A 15,690-nucleotide genomic window follows, 5' to 3' on the forward strand; every position below is an offset into this window, starting at 1 on the left:
GGGAGGTGGCTCCCTGCCAGGAATGACTGGAACAACTACAAAGCAGAAAAACACGCTGCGATTACTGGCTCGGCTACGGCTCGATAGGGTCTGTGGCCGCTATAGACAGGTTAAAATCTACCGCGGGAAACAGAATTTGTGGCTGCTGGCCGCGTTAGAGAGGTGGCCGCTATACACAGGGTCTTTAACAGGGCTTTTCTCTCGGGGGATTTTTTTCAGTGGCCGCTATAGACAGGTGGCCGCTAAGGCAGGTTTTACTGTACTATACATAATAAGTTATATCTCAAGAGAGCTCGCTATTTGTTGAAACAAAAACCAAGGGGAAGTTCCACAAAATATGCACGATATTAATGCAAGTTGGTGAATGCGGCAATGTTAGCGGAACACACACCAAGTGAAGTTTGATGAAAATCGGACAATCCGTTCGGAATTAATGATTTTCTAAATTTTTGGTGCTGGATGCGAGGACTGTAATCATTCGTGACGTCACTGCGCAATAACGATTCCCTTTAAGTCACTAAACCCACGAAGATCATCTTGAATTGTACAAGCTTTGATTCTTATGCCAATTCCCTCCACATTCGTTACTAAAGCTGTATCTTTTTATTAGGATCAATATGTTTAAATTTGTTTTGGATATCGCAACCATTTTAAAATCAATTTTCATGAAATAAACTTTGAATTCCTCTTATGTTCTTAAATATTTTAGTGGTTTCTGAATCTCGCAAAAACACCCTAGGTTGTTGATTGCTTCCTTAGCGGTCACCGAAAAAAAAGATATAATTATATATATTGATACGTGTAATACATTTTACTCATCCACATTAAGCCATGCGTCCGGTAAAATTGGAACGCATGGCTCAAACCTTGTACAGCATAGGTGTACGCAATCAAATTTAAAGAATGTTTAGGAGGGAATTTGTTCTTGGTTTGCGTTTGGTATTATGGTGTACATGTAGCTAAACGAGATCATTATCTGCATAGAGGAGTTGGTATATTAGCTAACTCGTAGAATCTCTGCATCATGATGTAGGTCATGACCATGACCTGATAGCATTTTAATGTTTTAGTCAATATCGTACAAAATAATGGGCCTCAGAATCTCTGCAATCTGATCGGTCAATTATAATGCACTGATTTTAGTAGAATCGGAACGCATGGCTCAAACCTTGTACAGCATAGGTGTACCGGACGCATGATGGGGGAAAAAGTTGAATTTCATGAATTTACGATCCCATTATATATATATATATATATAATATTATATTATATATTATATATTATATATTATATATACATACATATATATATATATATATCATATATTATATATACAAACATGTTATATATACATACATATACATATATAATTATATATATATATATATATATATATATATATATATATATATATAATGATGCACATGTCTATTTCTTGGATCAGTGAGATTTTGATGCTCTCATTATAACTTTGGAAACAAAATCCACTTGCTGCGCTCGTGGGTTTAAGCAGATCTACAGTTTAAACTCGCGCATCTAATTTTCACCGATCTCCTCAGTCTGTCCTGCGCATAGCCAGCAGCCTGCTGTTTCGGCGTGAGGGAGTTCATCACTGTTCCATTACAGACGCAAGATGGCGTCGTTATCACAATGTGAATGAGGTGCTAGGGGTGTGAAGGTGTGATGCAGGGTGACACGTCGACCGTGACCAGGGGGGGGGGGTGTTTCATAAAGCTGTTCGTAAAGTTACGAATGACTTACGAGCGACTGGTGATCAGTTCTTGTGCTGAATTATGGAAATTCAGATAAGTATAGCACATCAGAACTGATCACGAGTCGCTGGTAAGTTGTTCGTAACTTTACGAACAGCTTTATGAAACTGGGCGCAGGGGACACTGCATTTTTGCTCCTGCGACTAATGCTCCGGTCTTATCTTCTTTGAGGACTTAGGATTAAGGTTATAGGGTTGTGATAGGGCTCTTTGGGTTAGTTTGATGTGAGGATTGGGATTAGGGTTAGGGATGTGTTTGTGGGTAAAATTTATGTATATGGCTTGGCGTGCAGGTATTTCGTTGGAGCAATAATTGTTGCAGGATCAAATCCGGGGAGCAAAAATTTGTCCTGGAACCCACTAAGGAGGTGAGACTTCCGTCTCACCTCCCCGGTTCACCTGTCTGTAGAGAGACTCTGGTCTGGTGTGATTTAAACCAGACAGGTCTCACCTCTCTGTTTAGACAACAGAGCCAGGGAACAGATTCACACGATGTTGTTAACCATGACAAATTTCAGCTCAATCATTGCTACACAATATTGCTGTCAGCTATTATTTTGAAGAGAGTTTTCTCTATCACATTTTGCCACGACCCACATTCTATCATTCAGGCCGCATTATTTTGAAGCCAAACATTACTTTTCACAGGTCACATCTCTAGGCTTAAGCAACAAAGAATGTGTCACTCACATTATTAGATGTCTTAGTATCGGTTTGTACCTATATCTATTACATTTCAATTGTATTGATTGGTGGAGATGAGGACTGGGGTCTTAACTTTTTGCGAGATACCAAGAAGCCACTTACGAAATAATACAAAGCATGCCATTCTAAGAGGAATAAAAGTTTATGAAATGAAAATCGGTTTCGGAATAGCTGAGACATCCAAAAGCAAAGTAAAATAAAGCGATCCTAATAAAAAGGCGGGTCCCATTTTTTTTTTAAATCACGATCGCCCAGTTTTGGATATCTCAGCTATTTCACAACCAATTTTCATCAAATGAATGTTAAGTCTCCCTTGGAATAACATATTCTTTCATTATTTCATGAGAGTTTTCTCATTAATTCACCAAAAATATTAGAAACCTGAAGTTAGGTCTCAACCAAAACAATGCGATCCCTTTAACGTCTACTTGTACTGTTTTCACGCATTGAGCCCTTGCTGCTGCTGCTGCTGCTGCTGCTGCTGGTTAGGTGGTATATGGTGGTGGTGATGATGGTGGTGGTAGTGGTAAGGTGGTGGTGGTGATGATGGTGGTGGTAGTGGTAGCGGTAGTGGTGGTTGTGCATGTTGTATGTGCGTATGTGGGGGTGGACATGTTATCGTTGACCACGTCACTGGAAAAAAAAAAAGGAGAAACAGCTCTTGTAACAAAATCTGATCTATCGGTAAAGTTGGACAAAACCTCTTATACGCGTCACAATCAGACTACAATACTAAAACCTGGACTGGATAGGTGAGTATGCAGTCATGGTTTTGTTGTGATCCAGAGATATGAACAACAACAACAACAACAACAACAACAACAACAACAACAACAACAACCAACTTTTCATTACAGAGGGAGGGGGAAACAGCTTTGTTTGCGTGGAATCTGGTGTACAATTTAGAGTATGTTGCCAACTTTTAATATATCCCTTTCAAGAATCAATCCCACCTGTCGTATTTGCCTACTAATCCCCCTCCTTCGAAATAACGAATAATAATTATTTCATTTTTGGATTAAAGAACCTTCGGAATAACGAACCTTCATCTTCGGACCAACGAGCCTTCGGAATAACGATCTGTAACCACCATTAACGTTATCGCACCTATCATTATTGTCAGATTTATATTGGCACTATAATATACAGATAGCACCAAGATAATCACACATCATGACCCTTTCAGTCAGTGGTCAAGACCACCCTTACTTCCGTGTAGTAAGTGGTAATCAAAATGCCCTCACTTGGCTCTGTTTGTAAGTCATCTTATAATCCCTTCCACCATGGGCGTAAATCCCGGGGGGGGGGGGGGGATGGGGGGATATATCCCCCCTGAAATTGAGGAGGGGGGATGGCCTGTACAATCATCCCCCCTGAATTTTGAAAAAAAAAATGGAGGAAGCAGAAATGTGATTGTATCAATTTTGGCATATCGCATGACGTTTGTACGCCGGCCTTTAGACAGGTAACAGAGCTGAGCAGTATTCTATCTTGTAGGAAAATGTATACATAATTTTCTCAAGCGCTCGCTCGCTTCGCTCGCTCGCGAAGAAAGTAACATGGACATACACTGTAAGGTATGGCTCAGACGTTGACAACGCAGGGGCGTCACCAGCTTTTTTTCAAGGGGGGTGCGTTTTGACACTAATGAATGTTTACGAGATTTTTTGCACAGACATTTGGAATATAGGAAGCTGTCAATCCCTAGACTTTTATTGATTTTTTAGGGAAACCAAGCGGGGAAGGGGCACCGGCGTAGCTAGGATTTCATCTTGGGGTAGTATGCGAGGGAGCGAGCAAGGATGGGGGGAGGGTGTGGAAGTGCCGGAGGGGGTTGTACCCCCTATAAATGGATTATGGAATGACGGTGTGAAACAACAAATTACTGGCAGCGATATCAGGAGAATGGCATAACGACTACATGCGAGCGAGGGGAGCGAGCGAGCTTGAAAATTTAGACATTTTGCATTTAAAAAACTGCCGTTTTATAGCCATATTTTATTGCTTTGTAAATTAGGGGGGGGGGGGGCGCACCGGGCGCAACTGCTGGCAATTACTGGCAGCAACATCAGGTGAATGGCATGATAATTAAATGCGAGCGAGCGAAGAGAGCGAGCTTGAAAAAGTTGACATTTTACAGTTTAAAAAATGCCATTTGGAGCCATACTTTTTCGGTTTGGAAATAAAGGAGGGGCGGGGGCGCAACGGGCGCAACTGCCGGTAATTACTGGTAGTAACATCAGGAGAATTGCATAACAATTAAATGCGAGCGAGCGAGCTTGAAAATTTTGACATTTTACAGTCCAAAAACTGCTATTTGTAGCCATATTTATTTGCTTTGGAAATTAAGGGGGGCACACCGGGCGCAACTGCTGGCAATTACTGGCAGCAACATCAGGTGAATGGCATATAAAATGCGAGCGAGCGAAGAGAGCGAGCTTGAAAATTTTGATATTTTACAGTCCAAAAATTGCCATTTGGAGCCATATTTTTTCGCTTTGGAAATAAAGGAGGGGGGGGGGGGCGCACCGGGCGCAACTGCCGGCAATTACTGGCAGCAACATCAGGTGAATGGCATAACAATTAAATGCGAGCGAGCGAAGAGAGCGAGCTTGAAAAATTTGACATTTTACAGTCCAAAAACTGCCATTTGGAGCCATATTTTTCGCTTTGGAAATAAAGGAGGGGGGGGGGCGCACCGGGCGCAACTGCCTGCAATTACTGGCAGCAACATCAGGAGAATTGCGCAGCAATTAAATGCGATCGAGCGAGCGAGCGAGCTTGAAAATTTTGACATTTTACAGTAAAAAACAAACAAACTGCCGTTTGTATAGCTATATTTCTACCCTTAAGAATCTAAGGGGGCACATCGGGCGCAACTGCTGGCAAATACTGGCAGCAATATCAGGAGAGCATAATGATTACATTCGAGTGAGCGGAACGAGCGAGCTTGAAAATTTTACATTTTACAGTCCAAAAACTGCCGTTCTTAGCCATATTTTTTCGCTTTATTTGGAAATTAAGGGGGAGGGGCACCGGGCGGAACTGCTGGCAATTACTGGCAGCAACATCAGGTGTATTGCATAACAACTAATGTGAGCGAGCGAAGAGAGCGAGCTTGAAAATTTTAAATTTTACAGTCCAAAAACTGCCGTTCTTAGCCATATTTTTTCGCTTTGGAAATTAGGGGGGCGCACCGGGCGCAACTGCAGGCAATTACTGGCAGCAACATCAGAAGAATGGCATAAAGATTAAATGCGAGCGAACGGAACGAGCGAGATTGAAAATTTTGACATCATCTTTAACAGTCCCCAAACTGCCGTTTGTATAGCTATATTTTTTCGCTTTGGAAATTAAGGGGGGGGGGCGCACCAGGCGCAACTGCCGGCAATTACTGGCAGCAATTTCAGGAGAATGGCATTACGACTAAATGCGAGCGAGAGGAGCGAGCGAGCTTGAAAATTTTGACATTTTACTGTCCAAAAACTGCCGTTTGCAGCTATTTTATTTTTTTTTTCGCTTTGGAAATTAAAGGGGGGGGGGAAGCCCGGTGCGCCCCTCCCCCTTGATCCGCCACTGGTAGTCCAGGGTGTGGGTTTATGTTCATGACTGGGGGAGGTATGACCAGCGAGGTGGCGTCGAAGTGACCAAGCGGGGAAAGGATGTCCAAAATCTGCACTTTAGAGCATCCCCTAAACTAATTGTGCGTGTTTGTTTGTGTGTGTGTATTATATAGGGTACATGCAGGTAATATGAGACTGCAGGTAATATGGCACGCGTGACTTAAAAACCCTTATTACTCCACCTGAACCACTTCCAAAATGCATATAGCGCCATCTATAGTTTTATATCATCACTGTGCTTAGTTCTTGATGATTTTCCTGCTCGCTGACTGAAAGTTTGATGAGAATATCACCAAATACTGAAAAGATATGTAAAAATTACAGTATTTTTTAGCCTTGATATAAGATTTGACATTTCACCAATTACACTGGTGTAAGTAAAGTTATTGTGTGTGAAATCAATTCTTTGCATTTTACGTAAGCTCATTGATTGGTTTAACCAAAGAAAGTGTGTTTTGGTCTATGTACTGTACTAAATATGTGTTATATGGCTTCAAAGGGGACCAACAAGACCCAACAAGCTGCAGGTAATATGAGACGTCAATATGGCGGACAGGTTTTATTGACATCTCTGATTTCAAGTGACTTGCTAATTAGATAGAAGCCAACATCAAAATACCTCATTTTCTTCTCTGACAGTTTTTTATAATCAAAGTATATAAAAAATGTATCACAAAGTACAACACACAGCTATATGAACATGTATGTAAATTAATATTTGTGTACTTTAGATAGGGTGCTTCCAAATTAATGCCACAATTAATTTGGTGTGCTATAATCTTCAGTTTAAGTGTTATTTTATATGTGTTAGATACTGTACACGATTACTTCAAACATTTGAATTCACAATCAGTTTTAACCATAAAAGACTGGGGTCTCAACGTTTTGTGTGATATTTCCGCGGTTTTTATTATTTTTTATCAATTTTCTTTTTGCAACTGAGCTAGGCCTGGTCAGTTGCAAAAAAAAAAAGAATAATAAAGTATAATAAAATGCCCATCAGGATTATCTTTTTTTTCTTTGAACTTTTGTGCAACATTTGATACCTATTTTGTAAAAATAAAAGTAAAAGACCTTTACGTAATAATCTCATGTCGGTAATGAAATCTCATGTCGGCGTCAAATTTGAGAATTTCTGAGATTTGTGTACAAACACACGGAAAATTGCGTTTCATGCTTAAAATCAATTTTTGGCTTAAAATTGTGTCATTTGTCTCAGTTTTAGATAATATTCATATGATATCTATTAAAATTAAATAGTCAAACAACACCAATAGAAAAAACTCATGAATTTAAGACATAAGATTGTCATTATAACATTGACACAATGTCTACCATGCACAGTCTCATATTACCTGCACATGCAGGTAATATGAGACTTTTGCGATGATGTCATAATTTGCATATTAACTGTCAACAAAAATATTTGATTGGTGCAAATGCTATATAAAAGGAAGGATGAATAGTTGCTCATTCCCAAAAACAAAGTTTGATGGGTTTCTCTGTATGCATCTTCATGCTATTTATGCAAATGAGCTTAATAGTCTCATATTACCTGCATGTACCCTACATGGAAAAGTTAGGAATTAGCCCAGGTCAAGTCTTTTTATTGGCAATGCAAGACATTTTTATATAGACTAGTATGTAAAGCAACACTGCAAAATGCAATGATCTAGCTTTGATAAAACGAAGCGTAAGGTACAAAGGTGTACATTCTACATCACATTGCGCAACATTGTAGCGACTCTTCGTTCGGATGTGCCGAGTACACTGCGCACATCCTGCTTATATGCAGAATGCCAACCAGGAATCACAATCTTAGTGTCGGGTCCGGGCTTTTTGAACAATGTTTCACACTATATACCTATTTAATTATGGTTAAAAGAAATCATAGAAAAATATCTTATTTCTGGATCACCCTTTCATTCAAAAGCGGTTTACTAACACTTGAACTACTATTTCGGTAAATCTTTTTTTTTTAACCAGCGGATTGGGAGGGGGCGCACCCCCCCCCCCTCCGTAGTTACGCCACTGCTTTTGAGTGAAATAATTGGACAGATTTCTTGAATTCTAACAAAAAAGCAAGAAAATCTTTTCATCGCGGGAATTATGATTATGTGCATGGGATGGGGCAAATGGTGCGCTTGCCTTCCAATATTTTTATGGGGGCAACATTTTTGTTTTCTTTCAAAAGCAAGAAAATCTTCTCATTTCGGGTATTATTAATTATGGGGGGGGGGGGCAAAACTAAAATATGCTTGCCCCTCCATTTTTTTATTTTATTTTTTTTAATGAGGCTAAGGCTCGCTCTTGGGCTGGCAATAATGGATTGGTCAGAAGTAACGTACATAGACCCTACATACTTGTAAGTGGCACACGTACATGCAAACGTGTATAAGTGGTCCGTATCGTACGGATGTACAGTACGGTCGATAAATAGTAAACACTGTAGAATACTAATAGATATGTATAAAATCAGTGCTGCCAGAACCAGGGATGCGAATTGTTTTTGCCGACGATTTTCTTTTGTGTGTGTGTCAATGGTGCAAAATATGAAAAAAAAAGAATAATTATTTAGCGTCCGGCGTTGAGGTCGCTCGCAGACTGTTTTTTTTTTTTTTTTTTTTTTTTTGAAGGGGGGTGCGTTCGCACCCAACGCACCCCCCCTGGTGACGCCCATGCAACGTCAAATAGTATAGGCCTACATGTATCCCTTACGAAAAAGTCCTGTGGTACTCCTGTGGTAATTACCACAGGACGGTACCACAGGACAGTACCACAGGACAGTACCACAGGAAAGTACCACAGGACAGTACCACAGGAATTGTCCTGTGGTATTTTGGGACATACCACAGGACAGTACCACAGGAATTCCTGTGGTATTTTGGGACGTACCACAGGGCAGTACCACAGGAAAGTACCACAGGACCGGTACCACAGAGCAGTACCACAGGACAGTACCACAGGAATTCCTGTGGTATTTTGGGACGTACCACAGGGCAGTACCACAGGACTAGTACCACAGAACAGTACCACAGGAACTGTCCTGTGGTATTTTGGGACAGTACCACAGGACAGTACCACAGGTCGATCATTACCACACAGCATTACCACAGGGCAGTACCACACAGCATTTCCATGGTACCACAGGAGAGTACCACACAGGATAGATCGAAAAAAAAAATCTGGGAGAATTTTAGCCACATATCAAGGAATATTCCTGATGGGTGAGTGATGGATTTCAGGACAAACATGGCCCTACTTAATAACCTGTCCTACTCCTTACATATAACGTCAAACGAGAGTCTAATGGCCAAGTGCCATTCTAGTCCTATAATAGATCTATATAGTCATATTCTATTCCTAGGTAGCCATCGACCGTATCAGTACACCTGAGTGTGAGAAAAGGGGGTGGAGAGCGGAGGTGCATACTGTGGAGGTGGGGTGCAGGGGATATGCTGGTCGATCGGTAAGGAGGTGGGTCAGAGGGATGGGAATAGGTGGTAGGGACGGGGAAAGGTGGATCAGGAGAATTTGTGGGGCAGCGGAGACAGGATCTGCATGGATAGTAGGGAAGGCTTGGGGGGGTGGTGGGAATAGGGGGGTGCAGATAGAGTGTTTCGGGAGTGAGGAGAGGTGATTGATGCCAAGCTTTTTCTTTTCTGTCTTGTTTTGTGATGTTTTGTTTTGTTTTGTTTTGTTTTTTGTTTTTCTCTTTGAAATGCCATGGGGGTGCTGTCAAGGGGATCCCAACGCAGCACCGGCCAGCCAGGGGGAGGTGTACAGCACTTAAATGGCCGAAACACTGGTGATCCCTGGTGTGCTGCTGACGACCCATGGCATTTGCGGAGTTAACATCTTTCCGTTTATTTTCTTGCTTTTGAGACGCTTGGGAGAGGCCAGGTGACGACTGCGAATAGAGCAGTGACACCCCGGATAGGTGGGGCATCAGGGAAGGCTACCCTGATGGCTATGGCAAGCAAATAACCGGCCCCTCAGAGTTACCGGTTTTAAGTGTGGCCCATTTGCGGCGTAGGGCTGTGCGCCAGGGCTGAGGGGTGGCAGTGGGAGGGGTTTTCACCCCTATTGGTGAGTGTGTGCCCACTTGACTGAAAGGCTACTCACCCGCCTCATCCGCTTTTTCGCATTGAGTCGTGCTGAATAAGAATCCATACTGGATTCTGAAAGGGCGGGTACTTTGACTCACGACAATGAACAAAGATCAAGAGGGTGTGTGTGCGGGATGCGGGAGGAGGTTCAAGGGGAAGAGAGGTGTGGCAGTTCACAGAGCAAGAACGAGCTGTGGAAGAGTGGCAGTAGGGCATGACTGCACCAGCAATGAGCTGGGTGAGACAGTGGGAGGTCCCAGTCAGGTTTCAGACCACAGAGCCGGAGACCCTCAGCATGCTCTACATGCTGTGTTTGAGCGGAAGGAGCCGATTGCATGGCCACCGGCGAGAAGTGAGAAGTGGGAGCTTTTTGACATCAAGCTTGCGGGAGTTTTGAAAGTGGAATTGGCTGGGAGTGTTGAAAAGAAGATGCGTATGTTTGAGGGGTTGTGTTATGGGGCTTGTGCAGAAGAGTTTGGGATAAAGCCTGTGGGTAGTGGAGGTGGGGGGAATGTGGAGGGGGATTTTGGAAAGTCAGGGTCGAGGAGACAGCGGTTGATGGCCCAATTGAGGGCGGAGAAGACGAGCTTGCGGCGTAGGTGGAGGCAGGCAGACGGAGAAAGGGCTAGTCTGAAGGGTTTGTATGAGGACCTGAAGAAGAGGTATGCGGATGTTAGGAGGGCCGAATATCAGTGTAGGAAGAGGAGGAGGAGGAGGAGGGAGAGGAGGGAGTTCTATAAGAATCCGCACAGGTTCACAAAGAGGTTGTTTGAGGAAGGGGTTTCAGGAAGTTTGGAGGTGTCGAAGGAAGAGCTCGAGAGGCATCTGAAGGCCACATACTGTGATGAGAGGAGAGAGGAGCCTTTTACTGGGGTGGCAGGGCTATTGAGGCCACAGGAGCCAGAGGTCAGTTTTGACTTGAGTGAGTTGAAGTTGTGGGAGGTTGAAGCCGTGGTTAAAAAGGCCCGAGCTGGCAGTGCAGCTGGGCAGAATGGCTTGTCCTACAAGCTGTTCAAGTACTGTCCTCGTGTCCGAAGGGTGCTGTGGCGGATCCTAAGGGTGCTATGGCGGGAGCGGATTGTTCCAGTCAGCTGGTGTGTGGCAGAAGGGGTATATATCCCAAAGGAGAGGGATGCCAAAGGCATTGGCCAGTTTAGACCGATTTCGCTTCTCAACGTGGATGGTAAGATCCTCTTTAGTGTCTTAGCAAGGCGGTTGTCAGGATTTGTCATGAAGAACAAGTTTGTGGACACCTCTATACAGAAGGCAGGGATACCAGGTTTCCCTGGGTGTACGGAGCATGTCCAGATGATTTGGGAGTCAATCCAGAGGTGCAAACGTGAGAAGGAGGATGTGGATGTCATCTGGTTGGATCTTGCAAATGCATATGGATCAGTTCCTCACAGGTATCTCAGCTTTGCTCTTGAGTTTTTCTGGGTCCCTAGGGTGATCCGGGAGATGGTGCAGAGCTACTACAGCCAGTTCAGGATGAGATTCACGACCCAGACTTACACAACAGAATGGCAAGCGCTAGAAATTGGCATCCCCATGGGGTGTCCAGTCTCGCCGCTGCTGTTTGTCCTTGGGATGGAAGTGTTAACCCGGTGTGTGGCCCCGAGAATTGAAGGGTTGATGCTGGCTGCAGATGTGGTTGTGCCGTCGATTAGGGCTTTCATGGATGATCTCACAATCGTGTCTGGCAACGAGACCCAGGTCAAAGATGGCCTCCATAGGTTGGAGGAGTTGGTGGCCTGGACACGGATGAAGTTCAAGGCCAAGAAGAGCCGCTCAGTGTCAGTGCGGAAGGGGAAGGTGGTCGCAAGGAGATTTCAGATTGGGGGAGAAGATATCCCTCAGGTCACTGAGCAGGGAGTAAAGAGCCTTGGGCGGTGGTATGAGTGCAAGTTGAATGACAGGCACCGAGGAGTTCAGATCTATGAGAAAGTGGTGGAGTGGTTGAAGAGGGTGGACAGGACACTCATCCCTGGGAATGCGAAGGTGTGGTGCTGCCAGTTTGGCTTGCTACCACGGATCATGTGGCAACTGCAGGTGTACGAGGTGGCAGTGTCCAGGGTTGAGAGGATGCAGCAGAAGATGAACTCATACTACCGGAAGTGGTTAGGCGTTCCAAGAATGCTTACAGATCTGGCATTCTTTTGCAGATCAGGCAGGTTGCAATTGCCTATGACGTCAGTGGTGGAGGAGTTCAAAGCTGGCAAGGTTAGGCTAGTGATGATGATGAGGGAGTCAAAGGACCAGGTAATAGCAGGAGTTAGGCCACCGATCCGCACAGGGAGGAAGTGGAGGGCGGAGGAGGCTGCGGACGAGGCGGTGGCAATGGCAAAGTGGAAGGAGATGCAGGGTGCGGTTCAGGTGGGTCGGAAAGGGGTCGGGTTTCATCAGGGTGTCAGATGGTACAGCAAGCAAGGCAGGAAGGGTAGGAGGGAGTTGGTGGTGGAGGCGGTTAAGGAGAAGGAGGAGGAGTACCGCTTTGCCAAGGCTGTACAGCAGGGAGTGCAGCGAGCATGGACCCGATGGGAAGGGGTGGAGCAGAGGAAGGTGTCATGGAATGACCTTTGGTCAATGTCCTCTGGAGCTGTGCGCTTCATGATCAGTTCCACCTTTGATGTTTTGCCGTCTCCAGTAAATCTCCAGAGATGGGGCATTGTGGAGGATGGTGGATGCAGGGTCTGCAACAAGGCGAAGGGCTCACTAGAGCACACTCTGTCAGCATGTAGAGGTCTATTACAGGCCTATACATGGAGGCATAACCAGGTGTTGAAGGAGATGGCGGAGGTGGCGAGGGTGGCAGTGGAGGCAAGGAAGAAGAATGGGCCTCCTAGGGTGAGGGGAATCCGGTTTGTGAAGGAGGGTGTGAGATGCAGTGTGAGAAGGAAGGGTCAGAGGGATGATGGTGGGGGAATCTTAGCAGCGGGGGATGATTGGGAGGTGCGGGTGGATGAGGGAAACCGTACAGTGCCAGAGGAGGTGGTAGTAACTGCCCTTCGGCCGGACATGGTGCTGGTGGCTAGGTCTGTGCACAGGTTAGCAATGGTGGAGCTGACTGTGCCATGGGAGACAAGGATGGATGAGGCAAGGGAAAGGAAGCTGGATAGGTATGCTGAGTTGAGGGAGGAGTGTGAGAAAAGGGGGTGGAGAGCGGAGGTGCATACTGTGGAGGTGGGGTGCAGGGGATATGCTGGTCGATCGGTAAGGAGGTGGGTCAGAGGGATGGGAATAGGTGGTAGGGACGGGGAAAGGTGGATCAGGAGAATTTGTGGGGCAGCGGAGACAGGATCTGCATGGATAGTAGGGAAGGCTTGGGGGGGGTGGTGGGAATAGGGGGGTGTAGAGAGAGTGTTTCGGGAGTGAGGAGAGGTGATTGATGCCAAGCTTTTTCTTTTCTGTCTTGTTTTGTGATGTTTTGTTTTGTTTTGTTTTGTTTTTTGTTTTTCTCTTTGAAATGCCATGGGGGTGCTGTCAAGGGGATCCCAACGCAGCACCGGCCAGCCAGGGGGAGGTGTACAGCACTTAAATGGCCGAAACACTGGTGATCCCTGGTGTGCTGCTGACGACCCATGGCATTTGCGGAGTTAACATCTTTCCGTTTATTTTCTCATATATGGCCGTCTATCCGTAAAGCATTAAGGCATGGTTACTAACTCGATTATACTTTATTATCAAGATATGAAATTACACTTTCATAACAATATCTATGATATTGGGAATAACATACCATAATTAGACAATCTTTCATAAAGTTCAAAGTAAGTCCCATCATTAATACTTTGACTTTTTAAATCATATATGTATTTTCTAAAATCTAGAGTGCTTTTTATGAATATTCATGAGCTATGTAAAAAGTTGTACCACAGGAGTACCACAGGAGTACCACAGGAGTACCACAGAAGTCCTTATGAAATTTCTCATGTTTTACATCAGCACTTTCACTAAATAGGTAATACTGTAGGAGTATAGGACAGGATAAGTAATGGCAAATCAATTGCTATAATTCACAGCATAACTCATCTATCAATTAATTGAGGAATATTAATATGTGCTTTTTTGTTTATATTTTTGTTATAAATTTCAGTTGATTCTGCCTTACAATTTTCCTGTGTGGTACTCCTGTGTGGTACTGCTGTTTGATATTCTCCTGATGTGATAGTCCTCTGGTATAAAATGTTAAGAAAAAAAAAAGAATATCCTGTAGCATTTTTCTGTGGTACTTACGCATTTAATTTGCTGTGTGGTACTTCTGTGTGGAATAGCACCATATTATGATCTTCCTGTGGGATTTTGGACAGTTCCTGTAGTACTCTCCTGTGGTATACATCGAAAATTACCACAGGAATTCCTGTCGTACTGTCCTGTGGTACGCCCCAAAATTCCACAGGACAATTCGTGTGGTACTGTCCCGTGGTACGTCCCAAAATACCACAGGACAAGTCGTGTGGTACTGTCCTGTGGTACTATCCTGTGGTACTTTCCTGTGGTACTGTCCTGTGGTACTGTCCTGTGGTATGTCCCAATATACCACAGGACAAGTGTGGTACTGTCCTGTGGTACTATCCTGTGGTACTGTCCTGTGGTACTGCCCTGTGGTACGTCCCAAAATACCACAGGACAAGTCGTGTGGTACTGTCCTGTGGTACTATCCTGTGGTACTTTCCTGTGGTACTGTCCTGTGGTACTGCCCTGTGGTATTGTCCTGTGGTACTGCCCTGTGGTACTGTCCTGTGGTACGTCCCAAAATACCACAGGACAAGTCGTGAGGTACTGTCCTGTGGTACTATCCTGTGGTACTGTCCTGTGGTATGTCCCAAAATACCACACAACAATTCCTGTGGTACTGTCCTGTGGTACTATCCTGTGGTACTGTCCTGTGGTACGTCCTAAAATACCACAGGACAAGTTGTGTGGTACTGTCCTGTGGTACTATCCTGTGGTACTTTCCTGTGGTACTGTCCTGTGGTACTACCCTGTGGTATGTCCGAAAATACCACAGGACAAGTCGTGTGGTACTGTCCTGTGGTACTATCCTGTGGTACTTTCCTGTGGTACTGTCCTGTGGTACTGTCCTGTGGTACGTCCCAAAATACAGTACCACAGGACAATTCCTGTGGTACTGTCCTGTGGTACTATCCTGTGGTACTTTCCTGTGGTACTGTGCTGTGGTACTGCCCTGTGGTACTGTCCTGTGGTACGTCCCAAAATACCACAGAACAAGTCGTGTGGTACTGTCCTGTGGTACTATCCTGTGGTACTTTCCTGTTGTACTCTCCTGTGGTACGTCCCAAAATACCACAGGACAATTCATGTGGTACTGTCCTGTGGTACTGTCGTGTGGTATACGTCCCAAAATACCACAGGACAATTTGTGTGTATACTGTCTTGTGGTACTGTCCTGTGGTACTTTCCTGTGGTAAAGTCCTGTGGTACTGCCCTGTGGTACACCCCAGAGTACCACAAGAGCCTGTGA

The sequence above is a fragment of the Diadema antillarum genome, unplaced genomic scaffold (genome assembly GCF_040938485.1).
Source record: "Diadema antillarum isolate AM-2024a unplaced genomic scaffold, OU_Dant_1.0 seq00001117_RagTag, whole genome shotgun sequence".
Lineage (NCBI taxonomy): Eukaryota > Metazoa > Echinodermata > Echinoidea > Diadematoida > Diadematidae > Diadema > Diadema antillarum.